Here is a 12,996-nt window from a genome sequence, read left to right on the forward strand (position 1 = left end):
TGTCATACATGCAAAGCATGCCCTATATTTTTATTTGTATCAAAACATCAATTCTAACCTGTACACATTTAAAATCCAATTCAAGTAAATTAAATTGAATTTTAAACATATGAGTTTAGACATGCCAACAGAAAACATGGTTATTTTTACTTCGTTTACACGGGTCGTGTCGAAAAATGTCATCCTTATGTAATCCATTTGTGAGGTGAGTGGAATTTGTTTCCCACTCTCAGCAGTGATAATTAATAGGGTCCATACACATGATGATTAGAAGGAATCCTTAGTTCCCACAAAAATAATTAAAGAATATATATAAATATAACTTAATTAATTAAGTTCCAAGATAATAAGGTATTTGTTTTGCCTTTTTATCCATTTTCTTAACAATCTTATCCTCTAATCATATTTTCATATAAAGCATCCCTTTGGAGTTTTTCATGAACAAAAACTAGTGACTTACGATTATTACAAATGGATCACCCACTAGATAATAAGGTCCCATGAAATCTGAGTAGCCATGGACGTCCATCGGTAATCCGTCAATGATTGCCTATCGGTTCCCACACGTTATGACTTATGCTATCAGTTGAACGATGGGCTATGGCCGACCTTTTTAATTCACCCTTTTGTTTTTTAGTTTTTTACTGGATTTCATCAATAATCTGTAGATGATTACAGACAAATTATGTCAGTTATTGATACTCATTTGTATATTATTATTATTATTATTATTACCGTCATGATGAATAAATAAAAAATGATAAAATTGATGTAGTAAAAGAATTAAAAGATCTTCAACTGATCTTAACATGCGATTTTAAAGTCCTGAGGTTGGTGATCCGGTGATAAAAACAAATTATTGAAAACTAAAGACAGATTCTTATTATGAAATAAAGGGAGTTCCAATTATTTTAAGTAAAGTATCGATTTTACAATGATTTATTTATATACAGAAGATTATATCTGACCATGGACGATGAATTAAAGTACAAAACCACAGACCTTAATATGGAAAAATAAACTAGAAAATAAGTACACCTTTTTCTATATAGCTTGTGATTCTCATGCATGGTGTTTATAAGCATCTTATTCTCAAGCTTTTCCTATAGTTCAAATTTTTAACTATTATAAAACTTGATACAAAACCATACATAATATCATAGATACTTTGCCTATTATTACTTTAGTCGTGTTCAGCAAGCCAAGATTACTAGTACTAGATTAGTAATGTTATAAGCATGTATTAAAAAAGGCCTACTGGTGCAACATGTTGTCCATTTTCCTTCTATATCGATGTAAATAATACTATCTATATAATGAATGAAAAATCTGATTTTTACTTTATTTCACCACTTATGAATGTAAAAGTATATATTGATCAAGAAAAATATAGAATTTTACTTTATTTCACCACTTTGTTGTTTATAAGAATAAACAAAATGGAAAAACATTTGGAGAAACATGTGAATGATTATTTAGAGAAATATTATTGTGGTTATGATGGGTATGAGAATCATTAGGGGAGCATACTAGTTTGTACTTTGCATATAAAACAAAGTGTAACCTTTTAGGCGTTTTTGTAGTTGCATAGGTTGGATTTGATAATAGTTTATATACATTAAGTTTTTGTGCAAAGTACTACAAGAAGATAAGAAGATTGTTGAATACCTACCACTACTATGCTTTAGTTGTATTCCCACTTTTAACAAATCCATAATAATTGTTTCAGAGGGGATTTGGCCCTACAAGCATTAATAGTTATTGCTTGAATATTTGGTTCCAGCAACAACTATTCAATAATTACTTAACATCAAATGATGATAATTAAGCATTTAAAAAATAAAATTATACGATTTCTATTTTTTAATGTATTGGAATTGATTTTTTTATTAATTTCTAAAACTTTGTTTTATATGTTTTAAAATTTAATGCAAGCTAAACGATTTTTAAAGATAAAAACTTGTTCAAACCAAGTAAACAAACGATTTTGGCCAATTAGACCGACCCAAGCAACATAAGCCTACATGGCTTGTCAATTTTTTAATCGTAGTTCGCAACACCATCTATAATTTTGATGAAATTGATTGAATAAGACCGTAAACTATTTAAATAATATTAGTTTAGTTCAAAGTTTTTTTTATTTTCAAGTGTTATTTATTACATATTTTGTTTTCTCAAAGTTATTAAAGATTTTTGTTACTAGATATGTTTTTAAATTAATAAATATATGCACTAAACAGACTACAGAATTAACACAAGATACGAATAACTAAATAGAGACTATTCAAAGAACATATATGATTAGAATGCATACAAATGAAAAGTGTGAGATTCTATAAGGGCTGAATAAGGAATATAGACAAATAGACGGGATAAAAATAAAGAAGTGAGATTCTTCAGGGGGGATAAACTGAAAATTCAAGAAGTCAGAATCAATGCCTCCAACCTAGCAATATAGCATACATCCACCCACAACTATAATCAATCTATTGACAGGACAACTCTATAGCAAAATTGCGTTTTCTTTTTCTTTAAATCTCTTTATAAGTGTTACATTCAATGTATTTATAAAGTATATAAAGTATAATTTTAAATACTTTTTAGAATCATGTATATAACAAATTAAAAGCATATAGACAAGAGTTCTTGACTCGAGCATAGTAAAAGTTAGTTTAACTTTTAAAAGTTTGCGAACGTGGATTTAGAGTTGTAATTGAATAAACGACGTATTAGAAGGTGATCCATGGAATATACATTACATATGAGAAGGATCATTTAAGAACTTCGTATGTCGATAATTTGAGAGAACTTCATTCAAACATTTTTTTAAAAAATAAATCCATTTTTGTTAGTAACAAGGTAAGGATTGTACTAATAAAAAAAATCATGCAAAGTTATGTGTGTGTGCATATGTGATATGATGTATTACGTGTATTAATCTCGCTAACGGCGTCTCTTTTTTTTTAAACAATGATAACATACGAAAATAATGAGGAAATTTTAAAAATAATTTATTGTCTAAATGAAAATATTTCAAGTTATCATAATTAATGGTGATGATAAGGATGACGGTAATGATGTTTTAAAAACACATTATAATTATATTTATTTTTATATGTGTATAGAAGAATGATTCATTAAAAACTCTAAGGTTAGGATTGTAATAATAAAAAAATATATATCGGCATATCGCAAAGTGTGTGTGCATGTGTGATATGATGTATTACATGTATGTAATCTTGCTAACTACATCTTTTTTCTAAAACAATGATAACAAATGAAAAAAATGAAGAAATTTAAAAAATAATTTATTGTCTAAATGAAAACATTTCGAGTTATCATAATTAATGGAGTTTTCAATGGATCATTCTTCTGTACACATGTAAATACATTATCATTATAATTATAATGTGCTTTTAAAACATCGTTTCTGTCATGCTTATCATCACCATGACTTGCAAAGCATGATTTAAAACATCAAAGATTCGACCTAAATGCGAATAATGGGATGTGACAATCGACATGGTGGCACTCACAACACGTTTTACTTGATCTCTCTTTCAAACTTTCTTATATTCTTGTAAATGAAATGAAATGAAATTATTCCAAGCAATAATTAGATATGTGATTCAAATCCAGAATCTATATTATTTATATAACTTTTAGCAACTTAAAGTTAATCCAACTATTTAAGCGGCGTGCATGTAAATAAATGGGTCCTTGGTTGGTAGTCTAACAAAACTAATGCCATCATTGGCCATGTACTATATTTTTCAAAGGCTAGGTTCACACTTTATGCAGTTTTATCTTTTTTAAAAAGTTGGGTTTCTAAATTCTAGTTAACTAATTATGACTAAAAACTAGATTTTTGCATTAAACTGAAAAAACTGATTAAACTGAATAAACCGAAAACCCCAAATCAAACCAAAACAAAATCGAATGTTTGGTTTATGTTTTTGTGAAAACCTAACTTATGGTTTGAGTTTGGTTTTGCATGCAAGAAAACCGAAAACCAAACAAACAAACAAACTGGAACGAGTTTATAAAATTTCATTTTTGTATTTATTATTTTAAATAATTTATAAAAAATTAATAAACATTTAAGTCAAATGTTAGCTCAAATTTGTAACAATCAACTAGTTAACTAGCAATTAAAAAAAATGATTTAGACCCAATTCTTTATTTTCGCTTAAAAGTCTTGTTTCAGCCCAAAAATTTCAAGCTTAAATGGCAAAAAGGAAAAAACTAAAACCGAACTAAACCCAAACTCAAACCGAAATACCAAAACCGAATGTTTTTTGAAATCTCAAAAATCAAATTGGTTTGGTTTCAGCCCAAAATCGACTGAAACCAAAACATGCACATCCTTGCTAAAAACTAAGACTACTAATTTTCTTATCTCGGATGCTTGGTATGAATATAAGATTCAGAGAATATAGGCTAAATTAGCCCATTGTTACAAACGCCTAACTGGCCCAGACCGGCCCACTAAATAAATAATTTGGGTTTTCAGATTTCAAAGAACAATTGGTTTTTTGGATAGTCCCCTTTTAGTCATTTAAAATACTTTTAAAATCATTCTGTTCTTTGATACTTATGTTTCTCTATGATTGCTACAAGAGATTTGTCTTTACTTATTGTGGCGCATGTTCACTGTCTGAAAAAATTGTTTATTTTTCATTTTTGTATGAAGACAATTGCATATAGTGAGTTCATAAAAGAATCATATGTAATGGATATATATTGTTAATATCTTGTTATATACTTATATATCCATAACATGATATGTGTTCACAAAACCAGACACGACCAGTTTAGTTAGATGTGTTTGGGGGTTTGACCCCACTCATTTAAACAAAACCCAAATCCGTGTTTTCGTGTTATGTTGTGTCGTGTCATAATTACATGCCCTATTTTAGATTTTAGAAGACTCTTCGACTATGCAATAAAGATAATGTAAACTCTATTTAACTTAAAGTCAGTGGTTTTTGATTTACGGCGTGCATAAATTTAACATGATTTGTTGACCCCAAATACGGTACTAGTTATTATGTTGGGATCTCCATGAAGAAAATCATTCTTAATTCATTGAAGTTAGTATATGTTGCTTGTAGCCTTAATCGAAGACAAGCAAACAAGGCATATTAATTTACGCGTCTTTAAGCGCCTTCCTGGGAGGTGCGCCTATGCATGTACACATCTCTTAAGCGGTCGATGGTCTTCATCTATGATCGCTCTTGCTTTAGACAGTTTGAGGTTCTCCGCTCTTCTTTGGCTTTTAACTAGTGACTGGTTGTTACGACTCATGTGACAATTTCGTGTTACGAGTAACATATCAATTTAAAATAGATAGTACAATGTTTCATTTGAAACGTTATTGTTCAAATTTGTTATTTCAGTCTAGAAGTTTAAAATTTGCTATTTTTGTCCATATAGTTTAATTTTCGTCCATATCGTTAACGTATTTTCGACTGAAATAGCAAACTTTAACAAACCACATGGACGGAGATTGCAACGATAATGAAACTCTAGGGACAGAAATAACAAATTTAAAACTTTTGGATTGAATAAGCAAACTTGAACAAACCAAATTGATGAAAAACGCACTTTAATCAAATCTAAATAACAAGTTCACTAAGGATGCTACATAAAGCTTCAATAATAGATTATGTAACGTCTCTTCGGGTCTAATCTAGTCTTTATCTTGCCATATGTACCAAACAATAGAAATGGTCCAATGTACACTTTGGAAATGATAGGTTTTGATTAATCTTAGCCAATGAAGAGGGTGTTTAAATAATTTGGAATTGTTAAAAACAATGATATAGATAAATCTTAGACAAAATCAAACTTAATTGATTAAAGGTGCTTCCTTAAGAGATAAATGTCCCTTCAATTTGGCACTTCAACACTTAAATGATTTCAATTATATGACCATATAATTAAGGCTTGATTGGTGGCTTTTATATTATTGGACTTAACCAACCTCAAAAGCTTTTCTATAATATATATTTTATTCAAAGAATTTGAATGAGTTGACATATTGGCTAATGGATAACCTTGGAATAAAAGGTCAAACTTTAAATAATTAAAACCAAACATGCGACCCACAACATACTTCGGTTTAGAATGTCTTCCAGAACCTCTCCTTATCCAACAACTTATTATTGTATCTGATTAATTTGAGATGTAGGTGAAACGTAATGCTCTGATTGTACCATGTGGCGACATATAATGATGTTATGCCAGCTAAGTTTTTATTTATTTATGATTTTTTTAGTTATATAATATGTTTACATCATTGTCGGTATTGTTAATACCGACCGAATTCACGTTGATCGCCACTGTAAAAAGTCTTTTGTTTCAAATATGTTTAATTGTTGTAGCTTGGCATTGACAAGTGTTTTTTTTCTTTTTCTTTTAATTCTTGTGTCATAACACGATAACGACCGAATTTACATTGACTCACAGCCGCACCACGTAGATTTTACCAACCGACTACAGCTGTAGCTTGGCGTTGGCAAGACTTTTTTTCTTTTTTGTTTAATTCTGGTGTCATAACACGATAACGACCAGATTTATGTTGACTTACAGCCACACCACGTGGGTTTTATCAACCGATTGCGCATCGATTTAAATATGCTTTCATTGTCATAATCTATACTGATGACAACTTAACAATGCTATTCTAAACATTTATTAATTTATCTTTTAGATTTATTATAGTCATTTTAACAAATTTAACTGATATCGATCATATTCACGTTGTTGTGTCGCAACGTGACGGGTTTTGTAACCAGTCAGAAATGATCATATCATTTTCATCAAATTTTATGTATTCCGTTGCATTTTCATGACGTGGCAAGGTGGCACCGACTACCCAATGTTATATGTACACGTGGCAGAGTGGAAATGAATGAAGTGGGAGTCACGTGAGCACGTTGATACGTGTCGAAAGAAATAGGCTTAGCTTATGAAACAAGTCACGTGAGGAGGCCGCGTGATTAGCTGTGGTGGTAAAAAGTGTATGCTTAGCTGGAAAGTGTAGTGCATTTAAACCAATAGCGGTGTGACACGGTGTCCAATGAATATGGTGGCGGTAATAAAGTAGAATATTGAAGAAGGCGTGAGATTGAATCCCACTCGATGTTAATAAAAAGTTATAAACAAATCATAACATTAAATCTATATTTCATTGAAATTTATTTCACGTGTCTCCCTGATAGAAAGTTTTGGATTTTCTAATGATTACAGTTTGATTTTTATTTGTGTTATTTTTGAATTACGAGCATACCTGGATTTTCATTTTACCGTGTTACGTTATAGAGCTATGTTTTTGTTGCGGCATTACGACTGTTAAGTGGCAGCAGACAGTATTATTTCTCGGAGAAAAGCCCAAGTCAATCTCTGAGGTCAGTGTGGACCAGGTTAAGATAACATAATCTGGCTAGAGTCGAGTAACAAGGATTTCCAATTTGGACAGTCCGATGGCCTTAACACAAAAAAGAAAGTCATTGTTTTAAAGAATGATATTTCAGTGCCAAACAAGCTATCTAAATTTTAACTTTTAACAAAAATATGATTCGTGTTACAAATTTTAATGATTTTTTATTTAAGAGAAATTACTCAAAATACATAAGTGGGCATTTCTAAGATAGGATGTCAATCGTCTATACTGATTTTCACACTCTAGACGTAACTCACCAAAAATATCTTTAATGAGGAAACCCACCACTATGGGAAAATCAATCTGAGTCAGGTTTTGAACTTTTGACCATAAGACCCAAAGACTTAACCATCATCTCCATATATTGGACTAGAAATCCAATTTAATTTAGTATTTACTTTGTAAGAAATCTTTCAAATGAAAATAGATGAATACATTGATTTTTCTTTTCTTTTTTTTAAAGTTACACATATTTATTCTAGGTGGAATAATTTATAATTCAAACTTTAGAGGTGGAGTTGGTTTAGGAACGATTTGTCTTTTGAAGGCAAGTCCACCAATAAGCTTCGTTTATAGCTAAAGTGAATAGTTTAATGGTTACAAAGTGAATCGTATTTTCTACCGACAAGTAACTTATTAATCATGAGATTATCGTTATGTAATTTACATTTACTTAATGTTTTGATGCCAGCATTTACTTACATAATTTCATGTTACCATCATCTATTACTCGTCCCTAACTCCTCTCCATTGTAGCCACCACACCACCACCCCACCGACACCCTTCTTTGACCACCAACATTAAAACAGATATAACAGGTGAACCAATTTTGATACCTTCTTATGCATAAATGTCTTTTAAGAATTGTAAATATATATTATATCACATAAATGTCTTTAAATGTCTTGTGGTGTAGGAGTAACACCCCAAATAACAAAACAAAGCCAACAACATCCCATCGACATGATCAATCTGACAGGATGACCAAGTTAAACATCAAATCAACATATTAGAGCGACCCTCCACGGCTCCAAGCGGATCAACATTTGGAGGACCATCATGTTAATAATTTAATATGTAGTTGAACATCATTATGTTTGTGTATGTACATAATTCTCAAGTCGAGAAAGATGGTGTAGTTTTAAGAATATGATTAGATGGGTGAATATGTTTGATATTCTAAAAAAAATAAAAATTCCAATAGATTTATCATGATAATTGATAAATAAGTAAGTTGTTGTCACATGTCAGACTATTTTCGCCGCAAAATACATAGGCATTTCAGTATATACTTATAGTCCACCATTGCGGCTAAAAGCCAAATTGCCAATATCATCGTAATTTACTAAAGTCCCGGATACTCAGAGTTCAAAATGACAGGGAACAAGAAATGACTGATTTTCGTTAACATCCGGATTGTCTCCTTTATTCAAATGTTTATATTAAAAGGGGAAAATGTTTTATGATAATTTTAAAAAAGGATAACCACCAAAAAATGATTTGTATTCAAAAAATTGTGATGTGAGCCCACCACGAGTTGTTGTCCTGGCTATTTGATATATGTTCCTCACAATTCAAGGGTATCATGTTCGCAACTAACACGAGGTGCCCTTCACCAAGACCCATTTTTTATTTTATTGTTATCTATAACAAGTGATCACTAACATGCAAAACACAATGAAAATTACTTTTAACACTTGTTTAGAATCATCTACTCCTTTAAGGGGAAAAAAACAAAAAAACATATACCAAATCCTAGGCTATGTTAATTTGACGAATTAATCTTTTAGGTTTTAACGCTCAAATTTATCAATGATATCCATATCGTAACGAACAGCTGCACTGATCGAATTCGTATCAACTCATTGTCGTAACGCTCAGGTTTTACCAACACCCGTGTGTCAACGCTGGTGTTGTGCCAGCTATTCGCCGCAACACGCCCGGTAGAAAAACTAATTAGTATATATTAAGTGAGGAAAAGATAAACGAAAAATGTAACAATGGCTCACATGATTTTTTAATTTTTCTTATAGAAACAAAAAAGAAAGAAGTTATTTCTTACATGTAGATGTTGCTAACATACATGTATAGCATCACTTCAGCAGTTTGGTCCAGGATCACCTAATGTCACTAATGCTCTCCGACATGTAAAAGAATTTATTATCGTGACTTATAGTCGGTACCAATATTCTGTACCATCATTAAATACCCAACCCATGTCACAAATTTCTAATTTTTTTCTATCATACCTATCCATTAGTGATTTGTGGTCTTTGATCTCTAATTCTAAGGATATATGTAAAAACTGTAATTAAATACTGTAAAATACTAAAATAACATATTAAACAACTATTACCAAAACTAAAGCTATATTGGTTTATATTAATCCCAACTATTGTCTTTTGGTCACTGCCGGTCCCAACTAATGAATATGCTACTCACGGTCCCAACTTTTAACGTATTTGTTTATAACGGTCCGCGACTAACAGAATCTTAACACCGTTAGTTTCAGGTCGCTGGAAAAATGTTTTTGGCCGGAAAAGTCAAATTTGTTGCCGGAAAAACCTACCTAGACACCGCCGCCACCACCAATTGACTCACCGCCAACCAACCAACTATCACCACTTGAGCATCATCAACCGATTCCAACGATGGTTCCAGGGTTTCCTGCGACCTCAATAATTGGGGCTTTTACTAGAAAAAGGTTTCTAAAGGTCCGATACAAAGTTACCAAGATGTTTGGGATAAAAATGTTAAGTTTTTTGGGAAAAAATTGAGTTTTCCAGCCAAAAAGGTTTTTCCGGCGACCAGGAACTAATGACGTTAGGATTCTGTTAGTCGCGGACCATTAGGAAAAAATATGTTAAATGTTGGGAACATCAGCAGTCAATTCGTTAGTTGGGACAGATAATGACCAAAAAACAACCGTTATAATTAATAAAAACCAATTTACCAAAACTAAATGACATATACACAATACATGAAATAAACATTACACATGTTGTAAATGCCAAAAAAAGAATAAAAAGTGTAGCCTGTAGGACACTAGGACATATAATAGGAGTGATAGAAAACAAGTGTTGAAAAGAAAGAGAATAAATTCCATGCATGAACCATGTCAATGTTCCTTGTTGGGAAGCTTCTTGGATAAGAAGAAAAACGTGACCCGACCCGTTCCAACCACCAAGGTTAGTTATTTTATCCGTTTATGGATAAGCTTTTACTTTTCTTCTTCTATCCATCACACAACTCATCATTTTCCTAACAAAATTAATGCTTTTATTATTATTGTTATGAGAAACGGTCATGATTTCAACAATAACGTAACATTGTCATATATTTGGAAAATAATATGTGTTGCTTAAATTATTAATGAAAAACTACACATAAAGCAAGTATATTTTCAGTTTTTTTTTGGTTTCTTATTTTTATTTTTTTTATTCTTTTTTAATGTCTTTTTTACTATTTATTTTCACTCAAGTATATATATTTTTTGTTTTATTTTCCGTTTAATACCCTCCTCAACAGAGTTTGGTAGCTTGAGTTTAGACATTGTATACTAAAAAATTAACAAAACAAACATGCTTCAATCCTCGTTTGCATATGCTACGGGATTTTCTTGCTACAGCGATTAGCGAGTACTCAAAATCATAAGGCTTAATGCACGTCAAAACGCGTGAGTTTGATTTCAATAGTTTTTACTTTTTACTACTACTACTGTTGTTGTTGTTATTATTATTATTATTAAATTATTTAAAATAAAATAATAGACCATTTCTACAACTACAATATTATATTAAATTTTAAACGTTGCGGCGACTTTCAAATTCCTTGTTCTTCTATTCAACACGGTTTCTTTCCATATATTCATCACCAATAAAACAACTCACCTTATAAATACATCATTATATCCACAACTTCATACCAAACAATTCACTTTATTTATTCAACAAAACTTATACTATATTCGTTCCAAAAAAAATGGTTGATTTAAATTGTAAAGCCAAGAGAGTACCCTCAGATAATAACATGCCAACAAGATCACCAAGACCTTCTTCATCATCATCAACCAAACCATCGGTTCGTGTTTTCGACATATCACACGCGTCTGATAACGCGTGTGATGCATACGAGCAGTACTTGAGGCTACCCGAGTTAAATGAGCTATGGAAAAATGAGGAATTTCTTGGGTGGCAAAACGAAAGCGTGTTAAAACCCGCGTTACACGCTTTGGAATTTACCTTTCGGTTTGTGTCGATCGTGTTATCTGATCCACGACCGTACGCAAATCGACGCGAGTGGATCAGAAGGCTGGAGACGTTGACCGCGAGTCAAATCGATGTTATTTCGTTGTTTTGCGAAAACGACACGTGTAATGTGCCGATTGGTAATGTTGGCGAGGGCGGAGGGGTTTTGACGCGCTTGGGAAGCGCGGCGGAGGTGTGGAAGGTTAATAATTATGAAAACGCGACGGTTTTTGTTACCCAGGTTAGCGAGGGAAGCCTATTGCCTCGCCTTGCCACGTGGAGGAAATCCAAAGACGTGGCGAATAAAATTCATTACTCGATCGAGTACAACATGATGCGGTGTCCGTACACGTTAGGGTTAGGCGAGCCGAATTTAAGCGGTAAGCCTAACCTAAATTATGACGCGGTTTGCAAGCCGTCAGAGCTTTATTCGCTAACCAAAACGCCACCTGATCACGCAAATGTTGATAACTACGAGAACCGCATGTTATTTAATTCACACCAAATACTTGAGTCATGGATCCACGTGGCAAAACGCCTTTTGAAAAGAATTGATATTGAAATTGATTCCAACAGTTTTGAAAATGCGTCAGCTAATTGTTACATATTGGAGAAGATATGGAAATTGATGACCGAGATCGAAGATCTTCATTTACTAATGGATCTTGACGATTTTCTTCGTTTGAAGACCCAGTTGGATGTAAAGGCTACTTGTGAGTCCGACGCATTTTGCTTCAGATCTAGAAACTTGTTTGAGATGACCAAACTCTCGAAAAACTTGCGACACAAGGTACCGTCCATTCTGGACGTGGAAGTCGATCCAATGGGCGGACCTGTAGTTCAAGAGGCAGCGATAAAGCTATACCGAAAAAAACACAATGCCGCGAAGATACATTTGTTACAAGGCTTACAAGCGGTTGAAGCCGCGGTTAAAAAGTTTTTTTACTCGTATAAACAGGTGCAGGTGGTGGTGATGGGGAGTGTTGAGGTGAAAGGTAGCTTAGGCTTTATGACGACGGATTCGGATGATTCGTTGGCTCGAATCTTTCTCGAACCGACGTATTTTCCGAGTTTGGATGGAGCTAAGACGTTTTTGGGAGATTATTGGAGCCATGGGAGGTAGATGAGTTGACTCAGTAGTGACTCGGTTGTGTTTTGCAAGCAGGATTAGGGTGGTGGAAAGTTGGAAATTGGAGAATTGGAAGTCAAAGTAGTAGTTTGACTAAGACTATGGGATTATGGTCAATGGTCATTGTTTTTTATTTTCTTTGGTATACAAAGATTAATCATGTATTTCTTCA

The 12,996-nt window shown here is 32.5% G+C and overlaps 1 pseudogene; it reads left to right on the forward strand.

Moving 5' to 3' along the window:
- Positions 1-11,253: 11,253 nt before the first annotated feature.
- LOC143598583 (nematode resistance protein-like HSPRO2 pseudogene) lies at positions 11,254-12,996 on the forward strand (annotated as a pseudogene).

The sequence above is a fragment of the Bidens hawaiensis genome, unplaced genomic scaffold (assembly GCF_021521415.1).
Source record: "Bidens hawaiensis isolate Kalapana, Puna unplaced genomic scaffold, B.hawaiensis_p1.1 tig00050539_1, whole genome shotgun sequence".
Classification (NCBI taxonomy): Eukaryota; Viridiplantae; Streptophyta; class Magnoliopsida; order Asterales; family Asteraceae; genus Bidens; species Bidens hawaiensis.